The following is a 14,765-nucleotide window of genomic DNA, read 5'->3' as shown; positions in this document are numbered from 1 at the left end:
GTTATTTCAAGGGAGTGTAAGGAGCCTTAATGAGGTTGACTGATGAGCATTTATACCCATTAACAACTGTGAAGTAATCTACATAGTAGTTGATACATGGTGGTTTTCAGTAGAAATAATTGAATCTTGATAACAAGATTGCCTGTTTACATCCTTTGTAACAAGAACTTGCAAGAATCAACCATTAATAGGTTCATTAGGTTTTGATGAGGTAGAGAGGCAATTTAGGAACATGGTGTTTAGGGGAGATACTTATAGACATTTAGATGAAGGTTCTATAGTTGGAGACGCATGGTATGCAAGAGAGAGACAAAATGAAGGCACACTTATAATTTTTTTCCTTTGGGGTTAAGTGAAGAGGGAAGGATTTACAAAAATGCAGTAACACTCTGTTGCGCAAGTCTTGAGGGTGTCAATGACAGAGTACAATGTGAAAAAAAAATCTATATATTTCTTATATTTTTCCATTGTGCCTTGTCTATGTAAAAAGCAAAAATATATAAATGCACACATACATACATACCTAAACACAAACTATTCTTCATAATTTAGGCCACCTGAAAGTATTAGTAGATTTCTTTCAATATATTCCACAGCCGTGTAGATCACAGCAAATGTTGGGTATTTCAAATTAATACCAAGTCTCTGCTTTCTCAATATTAGCCATAGGGCCCTCACTGGCATGTGATATACAGTTTAAGGGGAGGAAGGATTCGGTAGGTCAGATTGGCCCCACACAACTCTTATTTTCTTATTCTGCATACATAATTTCAATATCTCCTCACATTTTACAATAAAGGTGTTGAGGTTTAGAGAGGTGAAGTCCCTTCTGAGAATAACAGGGATAGTTGAAGGGGAACTCAGAATTCCAGAACAGGAGCATAGCACTCTTATCATATTATGCCCATGACAGTGAAATTTAATATGTCAGCTTGGCTATGCCACAATATGCAGATATGTGGTCAAACATTATTTTAGATGTTTTTGCGAAGGTTTTTGTTTTGTTTTGTTGGCTTTTTTTTTTTTTTTAGGTGAGCTTAGCATTTAAATCAGTAGATTTTGATTAAAACAGATTATTCTCGGGGCGCCTGGGTGGCTCAGTGGGTTAAGCCTCTGCCTTCGGCTCAGGTCATGATCTCAGGGTCCTGAGATCGAGTCCCGCGTCAGGCTCTCTGCTCAGTGGGGAGCCTGCTTCCCCCTCTCTCTCTCCCTGCTGCTCTGCCTACTTCTGATCTCTCTCTGTCAAATAAAATCTAAAAAAAAAAAAAAAAAATTATTCTCTGTAATGTGAGTAGAACTTATCCTATCAGATGACTGTCTTAATAGAAAAAGACTGACCTCACCAGAGGAATGGTGAGTTCTGCCAGGAGACCGCCTTCAGACTTGAACTCCACTTCTTCCCTCTATCTCTAGCCTGCTGGCCTGCTTTGCATATACCGCTTTTGGATAAAGAATGCTAATCCTAGAAAATTTAGTAAGCAGAATAATATGCTAGACACTCTGTGCTTAAATTTGGAATATTTAAATTATGAAGCAATAGTGAATCTCATAGTTCCTGAAATTTAGTCCTTATTTTAGATGTCATGGAAAAATTAGTCTAACCAGGGAGGAAAATATTGCGAGTAACTATAAAATATCAACACACTGACTTGATATTTGCTTTTAATATTATGCAACTTGGTTGAAAAAATATAAATTTTAATTGGAAATTTTTCTTCACGTTGCTTGGATGATTATAACCACTGGATATTTTCTTTTGATAGAATTATAATTCTCATACTATGAAATTCAGTCTTTACAAATGTCCAATTCCATGATTTTTAGTACATTTACAAAGTTGTGCAAACATTACCATTATGTATTTACCAGCTATTTTTATCATCCCAAAATGAATTCCTGTAACAATTAGAAGTCACTCCCTACATCCTGGAAGTCACTAATCTTTCTGTCCCTGTTTATTTGCCTATTGTTGACATTATTACATAAATGGAATCATCTAATTGCATTTATAAGCCATCCAAATTATAAACCACACATATTTGTGGCCTGGTTTATTTCACTGAGTATGATGTTTTTCAAGGTTTATCCATGTTTAACATATAATAGTATTTCATTTTTATATGGCTAGATAGTATTCCATTGTTTTTACATACCAAATTTTGCTTATCCATTCATCAATGGATGGACATTTGGTTTGTTTCCATTTTTTGGCTATTAGGAATAATGTTCCTTTGAATGTTTGTGTACAAGGTTTTGTATGAACATGTTTTCAAGTTTCTTGGGTATATATTGCAGAGTGGAAATGCTGAGTCATATAGTAAGTCTATATTTAACTTTTTGAGAATCTATCATATTATAATCCAAAGCAGCTATACCATTTTATATTTATAGAAGCAATATAGAAAGTTTTCAATTTCTCATTCTCACCAATACATTTTACTGGTTTTTGTTTTGATTATATTCATCCTAGTGGTTGTGAAGTGATGTCTCATTGTGGTTTTGATTTGCATTTCCCTAATGACTAGTGATGTTCAGCATCTTCTTATGTACTTGTTGGCCATCCAAGTATCTTCTTTGGAGAAATAGCTATTTGAGTTCTTTGTCCATTTTAAAATTGGGTTATTGGTCTTCTTATTGAATTATAAGTTTACTTTATATATTTTGGATAAATATATGATTTGCAAGTATTTTCTCCGATTCTGTGGGTTGTTTTTTCATGTGATAGTGTCCTTTAAAGCACAAGAGTTTTTAACTTTGACAAAGTCTAGTTATCTTTTTTTTCTTTGTGGAGGCTTTGAGTATCATGTCTAAGAAATGTTTGTCTAATCTGTGGTTACAAAGATTTACCTCTGGATTTTCTTCTAAGAGTTTTATAGTTTTAGCTTTTATGTGGTTGATTTTCAGTTATTTTTGTGTGTGGTGTGAGGTAAGGATTCAACAACTACTACTATTACTACTACTACTACTACTACTACTTCTTCTTCTTCTTCTTGTTCTTCTTCTTCTTTTTTTCTTCTTCTTCTTGGCATGTGGATAGCCACTTATCCCAGCATCATTTGTTGAAAAAACAGTTCTTTCCCCTATTGAATTCATATGTGAAATTTAAGAAGCAAAACAGATGAACATGGGGGGAAAAAAGAGAGAGAGGGAAACCCGAAAACAAACTCTCAACTATACAGAACAAACTGAGGGTTGCTGGAAAGGAGGTAGGCAGAGGGATGGGTTAAGTGGGTGATGGTTATTGAGGAAGCACTTGTGATGAGCACTGGGTGGTGTGTGTAAGTGATGAATCACTGAATTCTATACCTGAAACTAATATTACACTGTATGTTAACTGAGGTTTAAATACAAACTTGGGAAAAAAAGGAAGTACATTTCTATTCCTAGTTTGTTTAATGTTTCATCCTGAAGTGGTGTTGGATTTTGCAAAATGCTTTTTCTGCAGCTATCAAGATGATTGGTGGTTTTAAACTTTATTCTATTGAAAACTGATATATTACATTAACTGATCTTGGGATATTAAGCCAACCTTGCATTGTTGGAATAAATCCCAATTGGTCATGATGCATTATCCTTTTTACATGTTGCTGGATTTGGTTTGCTGTATTTTACTAAGGATATTTGTGTATTCGTAAGAGATATTTTTCTTCATTATACTTTCTGTTTTTGGTATCAGGATAATACTGGCATCACAGAATGAGTTAGGAAGTATTCTCTCCTCTTCTGTGTTTTGAGAGTTTGTGAAGGATTATTGTTAATTATTCTTTAAATGCTTAATAGAATTCATCAATGAATTCATTGACTTTTCTCTTTGGAAAATATTTTGACTACTAATTCAGTCTTTTGTTACAGATCTATTCAGAAATTTTATTTATTCTTTTATTTTAAAGACTTTTTTTATTTATTCATTTGAGAGAGACAGAGAGAGACACACAGAGAGCACAAGCAGGGGGAGAGGCAGAAGCAGACTCCCTGCTGAGCTGGGAGCCTGATGTGGGGCTTGATCCCAGGACCCTGAGATCATGACCCAAGCCAAAGACAGATGCTAAACTGACTGAGCCACCCAGGTGCCCCTAAAATTTTATTTCTTCTTGAGTCAGTTTTGATAACCTGTGTCTTTATCTGAATTTGTTTATCTAGATTACCTAATTTGTTGGTATACAGTTGTCCATAGCATTCCCTTTTAATTCCTTTTTAATCATGTTGTAAAGTTAGTAGTATTGTTCCCTCTTTAATTCCTGATTTGAGTAACTTGAGTGTTGTCCCTTCTTTTCAGTCATTCTAGGTAAATGTTTAATTTTGTTGATCTTTTCAAAGCACCAAGTTTTGATTTTGTTGACTATTTTTTATTGTTTTATTTATTTCCACATTAATAATTGTTTTCTTCCTTCTGCTTGTATTTAGTATAGTTTATTCTTTTCTAGTTTCTTAAGGTGGAAGGTTATGTTATTGGTTTGAAGTTGTTTTTTTTTTTCTTTCTAATATAGGCATTTACAGGCATGGTGGATAATTTTATGTATCAGTTTGAACTTAAGGATTCCCAAATAGCTGGGAAAACATTTTTTTCTGGTCATGTCTGGGAAGGTATCTCCAGATTAGTATTTGAATCAGTAGACTGCATAAAAAATATTGCCTTCACCAACATGGACAGGCATGACCCAGTCCTTTGCGTGAATAGAGAACAAAAAGGTAGAGTAAGGGCAAATTCACTTTCTCTGCTTGAGTTGAAGTATCCGTCTTCTCTTGCCTTTGTGCATGAGCTGGCCTCTATCTTAGGCCTTCAGACTCAGGCTGAATTATAACTCTAGCTTTTCTGATTCTCCGTCTTGCAGATGTCAAATCCGGGAACTTTTTAGCCTCTGTAATCCTGTGAGCCAATTCCTGTAATAAATCTCCTCCTATATATATCCTATTGGCTTTGTTCCTCTGGAGGACCCTGATTAATACAACAGATATAAATTTCCTTCAAGCACTGTTGTTAGTTGTATTCCTTAAGTTTTGGTTTGTTGTGTCTTCAGTTTTTTTTTTTCCATAGGTATTTATTATGTGTTATGTGTATCACATCATACGTAAGTATAACATTTTCTAATTCCCTTTGTGATTTTTCTTTTACTCTTTTTAAAGGTGTGTGTTGCTTAATTTCAAAATATTTTTGAATTCTCAAATGTCCTTCTATTCCTGGAGAGACAATTTCTATTATTTCAATCCTTTTAAGTTTGTTGAGACTTCTTTTCTGATGTAACCTATGTTCTGTACTGGAGAATGTTCCGTGTGCACTTGAGAAGACTGTGTATTCTACTGTTGTTGTGGCAGAGTTCTATAGATGTCTGTGAGGTCTACATGGTTTATAGTATTGTTCAAGTATTCTATTTTTTTGGTTGATTTTCTTTCTAGTCCTATTATTAGAAATGAGATATTGAAGTTCCAATTATTATTATTGAATATGCTACTTACTGCTTTAATTCTTAGAGTTTCTGCTTCATGTATTTTGGGACCCTGTTTTAGATTCTTTCTTTTGGTTGCTCAAATCTCCTGTTGAAATTACTGTAGTGAATTTTTCATTTTAATTCATGTATTTTTCAATTCCAGAATTCCATTTGCTTTCTTTTTATAATTTCTGTTCATATTGACATTCTTTATTTGGTGAGACATCATTCTCATATTTTCTTTGGCCTTTAGACTAAAGTTTTTTGCACATATTTAAAATAGTTAATGTGGGCTCCTGGGTGGCTCAGTGGGTTAAGCCTCTGCCTTCGGTTCAGGTCATGATCTCAGGGTCCTGAGATTGAGTCCTGCATCGGGCTCTTTGCTCAGTGGAGAGCTTGCTTTCCCCTCTCTCTCGGCCTGCCTCTCTGCCTACTTGTGATTTCTCCCTCTGTGTGTCAAATAAATAAATAACATCTTTAAAAAAATAGTTAATGTAAGGAATATGTCTAGTAAATCTAATATCTGGGCTTCCCTAGGAATAGTTTCCTATTGGTAGCTTTTTTCCTCTCCTTGTATGGGCCATACTTTATTGTTTCTCTGCATGCCTCTTAATCATGATGACAGTGATGACGATTTTTAGTTTCAGGAGTAGTATTTAGTGATCATCAGTTGCATATAACATTCAATGCTCATTACATCAAGTGCCCTCCTTAATGCCCATCACCCCGTTACCCTATCCCTGCCCCATTCCCCTCCAGCAACCCTCAATTTGTTCCCTGTAGTTGATAGTCTGTTATGGTTTGTCTCACTCCATGTTTTTATCTTGTGTTTTCTTCTTTTCTCCTATGTTCATCAGTTTCATATCTTAAGTTCCACATATGAGTGAAATCGTACAGTATTTTTCTTTCTCTGACTGACTTATTCACTCTACTTCTGTCCATGTTGTTGCAAATGGCAAGGTTTCATTATTTTTGGTGGCTGAGTAATATCCTATTTTGTATATATATATATATATATATATATATATATATATATATATATGCCACATCTTCTTTATCCATTCATCACTTGATGGACATTTGGGCTCTTTCTATGTTTTGGTTATTGTGGACATTGCTGCTATAAACATTGGTGTTCATGTACCCCTCAAATCACTGTTTTTGTATCTTTTGGATAAATGCATACTAGTATCATTGCTTGGTCATAGGGTAGTTCTGTTTTAGCCTTATTTGTATGAAAACAGAAAAGACCCCAAACAGCAAAAGCAATCTTGAAAAAGAAAATCAAAGCTGGAGGCATCACAATTCCAGACTTCAATCTGTATTACAAAGCTGTAATCATCAAGACAGTATGGTACTGGCACAAAAACAGACGCATAGATCAATGGAACAGAATAGAGAACTCAGAAATGGACTCTTAACTCTGTGGTCAACTTATCTTGGACAAATCAGGAATATCCAATGTAAAAAAAACAGTCTCCTCAACAAATGGTGTTGGGAAAACTGTACAACAACATGCAAAGAATGAAACTGGACCACTTTCTTACATCATCCACAAAAATAAATTCAAAATGGATGCAAGACCTAAATTTGAGAAAGGAATCCATCAAAATCCTAGAGGAGAACACAAGCAGCAACCTCTTCAGCCTCGGCTGGAGCAACTTCTTACTAGACACATCTCCAGAGGCAAGGGAAACAAAAGCAAAAATGAACTACTGAGGGGCGCCTGGGTGGCTCAGTGGGTTAAAGCCTCTGCCTTCGGCTCGGGTCATGATCCCAGGGTCTTGGGATCAAGCCCCATGTCGGGCTCTCAGCTCAGCAGGGAGCCTGCTTCCCTTTCTCTCTCTCTGCCTGCCTCTCTGCCTACTTGCGATTTCTGTCTGTCAAATAAATAAATAAAATCTTTAAAAAAAAATGAACTATTGGGACTTCATCAAGATAAAAAGCTTCTGTGCAGCAAAGGAAATGATCAGTAAAACTAAAAGGCAACCTACAGAATGGGAGAAAATAATTGTAAAGGACATATCAGTTAAAGAGCTAGTACCCAAAATCTGTAAAGAACTTATCAAACTCAACACCCGAAAAACAGAAAGTCCAGTCAAGAAATGGGCAGAAGACATGAACAGACATTTCTCCAAAGAGGACATAGAACTGGCTAACAGACACATGAAAAAATGCTCATCACTCATCATCAGGGAAATACAAATTAAAACTACAATGAGATACCACCTCACACCAGTTAGAATGGCTTAAATTAACAACTCAGGATGTTGACAAGGATATGGAGAAAAGGAAACCCTCTTACACTGTTGGTGGGAATGCAAACTGGTGCTGCCCCATAATTTTTTGCAAGCAAGTGAAAGTTTAAAATAATACAATGTGGCAATTCTGGAAATCAAATTCTTCCTCCTTGCCAGGGTTCACTGTTGTTATGTCATTTTTGTTTATTTAGTGACTTTTCTGCACCAGTTCTGTGAATTCATGTGTGACCACCTAAGTTTCCACTTGGTTAGCAGAGTGGTCCACTAATAGTTGGACAGAGATTTACTTAAATGCCTGAACCATTAACTCTCCCAGTCTTTGCTGGGGGGCTTTCTCTGTGTGTTGGGAAACTATTTCAATACTTAGCCAGATAATTTACAATTTTGCCTTGGCCTTCACTTCCTGCTTGCACAGAACCTCTAGGTCAGCTAGAGGTGAGAGTTTAGGCCTTTCAGATCTTTCCTAATCATGGGCATTGGGAATGTGCACAGACCTATCTGTGTCTGTGAGTTTTTTAATTCCCAGAAGCAGTTCAGAGCTTTCCAAAGCCCCTGTGAAATTCTCATTCCCCAGATTTTCCCTTTTAAATTTTTGATTAGCCTATTATTTTCCCCCTACTCTTATTTACTACTTTAGGTTCAGAATTAAACAATTGCCTATAATTGTTTTTGACAATGTGCCTGGGGAAGAGACTTTTTGCACCAAGTGATCTCTGAGTCAGGTTAAATAAAGATTTCTTTTCAGTTAGGGTCTTCTAGGAGCTAACAGGTCAAATAATGACAGTTCTCTTGGAATGAAGCTTTAAAGGAGCCCCACCCCATTTTTCTTCCCACAGTGACTTTTATAAGGCTACTGGTTTTCACTGTGATATTGAGCTGTCCATTTTCAAGGCTACTGTGGAATTAGGAGGTATGGGAATAAGACAAATTAACATGGCACAAATCACACTATTCTTACCAAGATTCAGCTGTTTTTCTTTAAAAACTACTACCAAGCTTGCTGGGAGACTTTGTTTAATTTCTAGTATTCTGAAAATATTGACTCTGACAATTTTGGTGAGTTTTCTCATAGCTTTTATGGAGGGGAGAAGTTTTGAAGGTCCTTAATCTGCCATTTTTGCTGACATCATCCCCTTTCCTACTGAATTTTGATATATATTAGGTATATCATTAGATCCAATTACAAGTTCAATAAATTAAGCACCAGTTCTCCTGTTCACATGTATGAAGGAGAATGTTAATAGGTCCCACATATGTTGAGGAATGCACATTCAGTATTTTCTGAAGTTTTCAGCTCCCCTTGGTGCAAGAATCAGACAGAGCAGTGGAACCCAAAGAACAGCTAGCTTTTGGAATTCAAAATATTTTCTTCACATTGCTTGTTTTAACACAGCCTCATATGTAAATACACTCCTGGGCATTTGCGGTTTTGCCTCTCCATCTTCCTCAGTCGCTTCTCTGTGGTGAGACTTTCCATGACAAGAACTGAATCATTCTCTTGAGAGGATCTGGTGTAGGAACAACCGTGATTGAAAGATTTTCCCTCCTAATCCAAGAGGGAAAGCTACTTAGAGGAAGAGGTGGGCTTAACTATTTGCATCTACGATGATGACAACTTGATATTCTCTAATACTTTTATAAAACTATCCATAGGTGCATAAAAGCAAACATAAAATATTTAGCTTCTTATATTTTTATCTCCCAAATACTTTTACATACAAGCACAAGTCTACCACTACCACCAAGTAACATTAGTCATTCAGCATATATTCAATCAATAAATTCTGTAATGAACCCGGTTAATTTAAGTTCATTCTTTCAGCAAAAGCATGGTGAGCACCTACCGTGCACTATGCCTGTGATTGCATTTGGTCATCATTCTCCCATAATTCCAGAATTCTCTTATTCCTTCTATAACCTGGTTGCAAACCACAGACTGTGGAATTGACTTTATTTTTACTGCCCCTTGCTTTGTTGTAAACCCAGAACAAAGCGACCCAGATGTCATACAAAATATCCAAGATTTTTCTTTCTCTGTCCACCCCCCGACATAAAGTAAAATAAAAAAACTACCTATGAAACCAAGAAATAGTAGAAATAGGTTGTTTTTTTTTTTTTAACCTCATACCACTTCCTAGTACAAAACAGGAATACTAGAGAATGGTCTTCAGTTAGTTCTTTCTCCACCTCTTTTGCTTAACATTCAGAGATATACTTAGATACTAATTTGAGATAATGAGATTGTGGGAAAATTTTCCCCTTGAAAGAGTTCACTCCTATACCAAATATGCTCAGAGTATCATTTCCAAAAATATTTCATTACTTCATTTTGTAGAGTTCAGAATATCCTGGTTTAGTATTAGAAGTAGTGAGGTCGCTAAGGTTTTCCCATTTACTCTCTGTCACCTTATTTCTTCTTTGTGCATAGGCAGACAGAGTTGTATGTGGCTCGATATTACCAGTTATGTGGGGGAGGGTGGGAACACAGACAGCTGCCAGAACGGCTGTGGTGGTGGACGGCTGGATGCAGGTGCATATACTGCCTCAATTTGACAGGCTTTCAGGCCTGCGTAATCTCTAGTGATATCCAATATCCTATCCAATAAGGTCCTTAAAAACAACAGAACCAATACACTTGCACATATTCACCATGGCATAGAGTTCCATAATGTTTGCTCAGATCTACATGGATAAAACATCTGCAATGTGTTATTTTTGTGATCTGCATGGTCACAGTGTCACAGTAGCTTAGCAATTAAATCATGCACCTGACATTATGATACTTGGTTATCTCCATGATTTTCTTTTTGCCTGTACCCTGTATAGTACATACGGATTGGAATTCTTAAGTTTTCATAACAGTTTCTTGCCAGAGTGGTACAAGGGGTAGATAGTAACTGCTGATTGAGTTATTCTTCTGGGAGAATGTTAGTGCCTCTGACTCTGAGATTCTTTTCGACTTAGTCCCATTCTGCCACTAACTCACTAGACCGTGAATGAGTCACTTAACTTTCTAAATCTCTATTTTCTTGGCTGTAAAATGAAATGAACAGCCCCTGCCTGGCAGCACCCCAAGGCAGTTTGAGAACTAAATGATAAGAATGCATGAGACGAGAGCTAAAAATTACCTCTCCTCCCTGTTAGGTTCTCACCTATGGAGAGAAGAATCACTAGCAAAATGAAAGTCCAAAGTATCATCATTTCAGGCAGAGAAGTAGTGAATAAAAGTCATGGCTCTGGGAAATCTAGATTGGAGGTTGTGGCTCAGACCTGAGGCCAAGGTCAGGTTCCCTCCTACCTAACCCAAATAAAAAAACTCTGTATTTGCAAAGAGAGCTGAGTCTGCTGCAGAGTCTTCCAGTCCACTTACTGAAAGTTCACAGACTGCTTTTGGAGGGCAGGAGGGACTGGGATGCAGAGAGAATGGCAAGCATCCTTCCTAAGTGGAACACTTCTCTGGAAGTGGGTTAGTACTGAGAGGCAGGAAGTGCTATGGCTTGCATCAGAGTAGGAGAGGGATCTCACTGCGTGAGTACAGATCTGTCAAGGAGAACTAGATGTCATGCCACAGGTGAGCAGTGATTTGTGATCTCATTAAGCTTGGAAACAGGCTCCCACCAAACAGATTACCTCTCCCACCTGAGGGAAGGGACAAGAAAAGGGAGAAGGAGTTTGGGAATGTTATCATCTCTCTCCAAAGTGAGGAAGGGACTGGAAGTTTGCCACTCTATAGATTTATGAGAGAGAAACAGAGTCCCCTCCTCTCACCTAAGGAGGACAATGAGATACGCAAATGGATTCGGGTTTGCTATTATAGAGTTTGTCTTATTGAAAAGTCTGAGGAAATTGTTTAAATAAGTTACATTAAAAGCTACTTGCCCGGTCCCTTCATTTTACAGTATGGAGGAGCCAAGAATAAGTTGGTGACTGGCTCAACTAGTTGATGGCAGTTGTCTAGTTCTCAGAAAGATTAGGTTCAGAAAACAGGTCACTCACCAGGCAGGGTGAGGGGCCACGGGCTACAGCGGCTACAGCAGCACAAGACCACTGAGTACTCTGGGGAACAGGGAAAATGTGTTCTTAAAGAGGAGAGGGAAATCCACAATGGATGTGGTGGAGATGAAGATCATAATTTTGTTTAAAGCAATTTTATTCAAATATTAAATTATAGCTACGCTTTAGATAATCAAGATAAAGTCAAGTCATTAACGTGATTTTAATTATGTGAAAAGGGAATAGGTATTTCCTTCTCACTGCCCTTTGGAAGGTGCATTTTCTTCTCTGTAGAGTAGTATTTACCCTCAGTCCTTATGATAGAAATAATATGCAGGGATCCTTTGGGAAGCAATACTCTCAGTCCACTTGGTAAAAATACAGTTGACCTACCCCCAATGCTAATGGATATTCTGCTGACTAAGACCTGACCAGACAGGACATTTCATTTCCCTGACGACAGGAACTGATTCAGTGGAGGACATGTGGTCCAATCTAGGCAAATAACAACCCTTTCCTGGACCTCTTACAAATGAGGATTCCCTTTGCTGGAGAGTTCGTAGCTGAAATGGTATAATATAAACTTAGTGCTACTGTTGACCATCTTGTCACCATGAGGAAGGAGTTGGCTTCAGAATAAAGGCAGCCCAGAGGAAAATGAGGCTGAAAGAGGGAGAAACCTATTTTTTATTATATTTTTGAGCATCTTAATCAGACATAGCCAAGATCAACATTCCACTACAGTTTTCACTTACATGGGCCAGTACATTCTGTACTTCCCTTTGTTTTTGTTTAAAGCAGTTTAATTAAGATTTCCATCACCTAAAGTCAAAAGAATCCTAATATACTTTCTCTTTGGTACCTCATGTGGGTAACATGGTTCTTTTCTCCTCTTCTTCCTTTTTTCTCTTTGTCTACCCAGGTATATCCCAACCTGAATAAGAAAGCAAAGAATCATATTCTGTCTATCAAAGACCAGGAGAATATTCTATTTTTTTCAGTAATATTAGGTTATGTTTCTTACCCAAGACTGTCATCAGGTTCACAGCATAGTAATATCAGAGAAGAAATCTTCCAGTTATTTATTGCTGTGTAACGAGCCACCCCAAAACATTGTGCTTATATAGCAACAATCATCTTATCATATTTGATGATGTTGTCTGTCAGGAATTTGTCTGGGGATCTGCTGGATGACTCTTCTTCTTCAAGGGCATCTACCGGGGCCAGTTGGAGATGTCCAACTGATGGCTGGTCTGGTTGGGGCAGGCCAAGATGGTTTATGCCTGCCATCGTGGTGGGGATGACTGGAAGGCTGGCTTCAACTAGGACCCCTTCCCATTTAGTCTCTCGGCTTCTTCATGTATTCTTTCACAGTGGCTGGAGACTTCACGAGTGATAGCCCCAAGAGGTCTTGGATGTAAGCTGCAAGACTTCTTATAACCTAGACTCAGAAGTCAAACAATATCCTTTTCACCTCATTCTATTGGTCAAGTAAGTTACTGAGGCCAACTCAGCTTCTGGGGGAAAGGAATTAGATAATTAGACTCCATGTTTCAATGACAAAGAGTAGGAAGGTATTTGTGGCCATCTTTAATTTGCCACAAAGTAGGATAGCAGTGGGAAGAGCTCCAGCTTTAGGGTTGGACAAACCTGTCTAAGAAGAGCTTCATCATTCCCTAGCTGTGATTACTGAGATTACTTGTAAAATAGGGAATAATAAAACTTTTCTCATAGACATTGAGAATCAAGTGAAGTAATTTGTGTGAAGTGTCCCTAGGACAATGCTTGGTACATAGTTGTCATCCACTAAGTTGTGGTTGGATTTATCTTTTCATTATATGTTTTCTTTCTGCCAAGGAATCTCTCTCAATTGTGACAGATAATTAAGTATGCTGAGATTTTGTCTGCATCTGTCAACTCTCACTGTGTGGAGGAATTTGGAGTGGTCACAAGTTAATTCATGAACTCTAGCTGCCTCTTCTTGGTTCCAGAGCTAACATTATTGTAGATTGTTACAGATAATATCAGTCTGCCTGGGCCAGAATCATTTATTTAATAGAGGACCAGTGTCACCAAAAGGTAACAAATTCAGCATCTGCGTTCAGGGCTACCGTTCATTTTCAGCACAGCTTTTTTCAGTTCACCATAGCCCTTGCCGCAACCCACACTCAGATCGGGGCTGAGTACAGTTCAACATAGGCTGTCATTGAAGGGCATTAGAAAAGCCACTTGAGAGCTCAACAATTCATCTGCATGGAAATCTCATCCGTGACATCTGGGATCCCCAGTCAGCATCAGAATTCCCTTGGTATTGACGTCAGGGCAAAGGGGGTTGTTCTATATTTTCGAAGTCCCTTGACTTGAGCTATTACCCCCTCCTCTCTTTATGTCATTATAATCATAACAAATTGGCCATACATGCTGGCTGTCTGGGATGGAAATAAATTTTATGGTTCTAGTATAATGGGAAAAAAGGAGAGACATGCATAATACTCATACTTGGAATTACTAAACTCTGGGAGCCATTGTTATTTATACCCTCAGCCGAGTCTGTGGGCTTGCATTTGGTATATAAATTCCTAAGTGCTGCTGCTGAAAGTTATGTGTAGGGGGTGTTGTTAATGAATTATGAGTCTTCCGTATGATAAAGCCTAATATTCTTTCAGTGTTTTGCATACTATTACTGAAGTGCTATGAGTAGTACATGGGTCTTGCCATCATTTTTCAGTTGGTTGAAAAAGGTAGTGCCTTTTGAAGGCTTCCATTGAAAGTTTGGTAATATAGTCATCGTTTATTTTCATTGATTGTCTCTTAATATATTTGTGTTTTTACCTCTTTCAGTCATCTCATGTTGCAATATTGAGGCAATCTGGAATGTGGGTTTGCAATTTCTGTTCTGAGCAGCAGGCCAGCTGGGAGCCCTGCACAGATATCATGCTCCACTTCTGTGGGAAAATAGAAACCTCTCCCACCACTTAATGACCTCTATAGATTCAATAAATTTTTAGAAGGTATATTTTTAATAGTAATTATCGAAAATCTCTATTTTTAGTAAGGATATTTCAACACAAATATTTGGAAGAAA

The sequence above is a fragment of the Martes martes genome (genome assembly GCF_963455335.1).
Source record: "Martes martes genome assembly, chromosome: 4".
Lineage (NCBI taxonomy): Eukaryota > Metazoa > Chordata > Mammalia > Carnivora > Mustelidae > Martes > Martes martes.
This window is presented reverse-complemented; position numbering follows the sequence as displayed.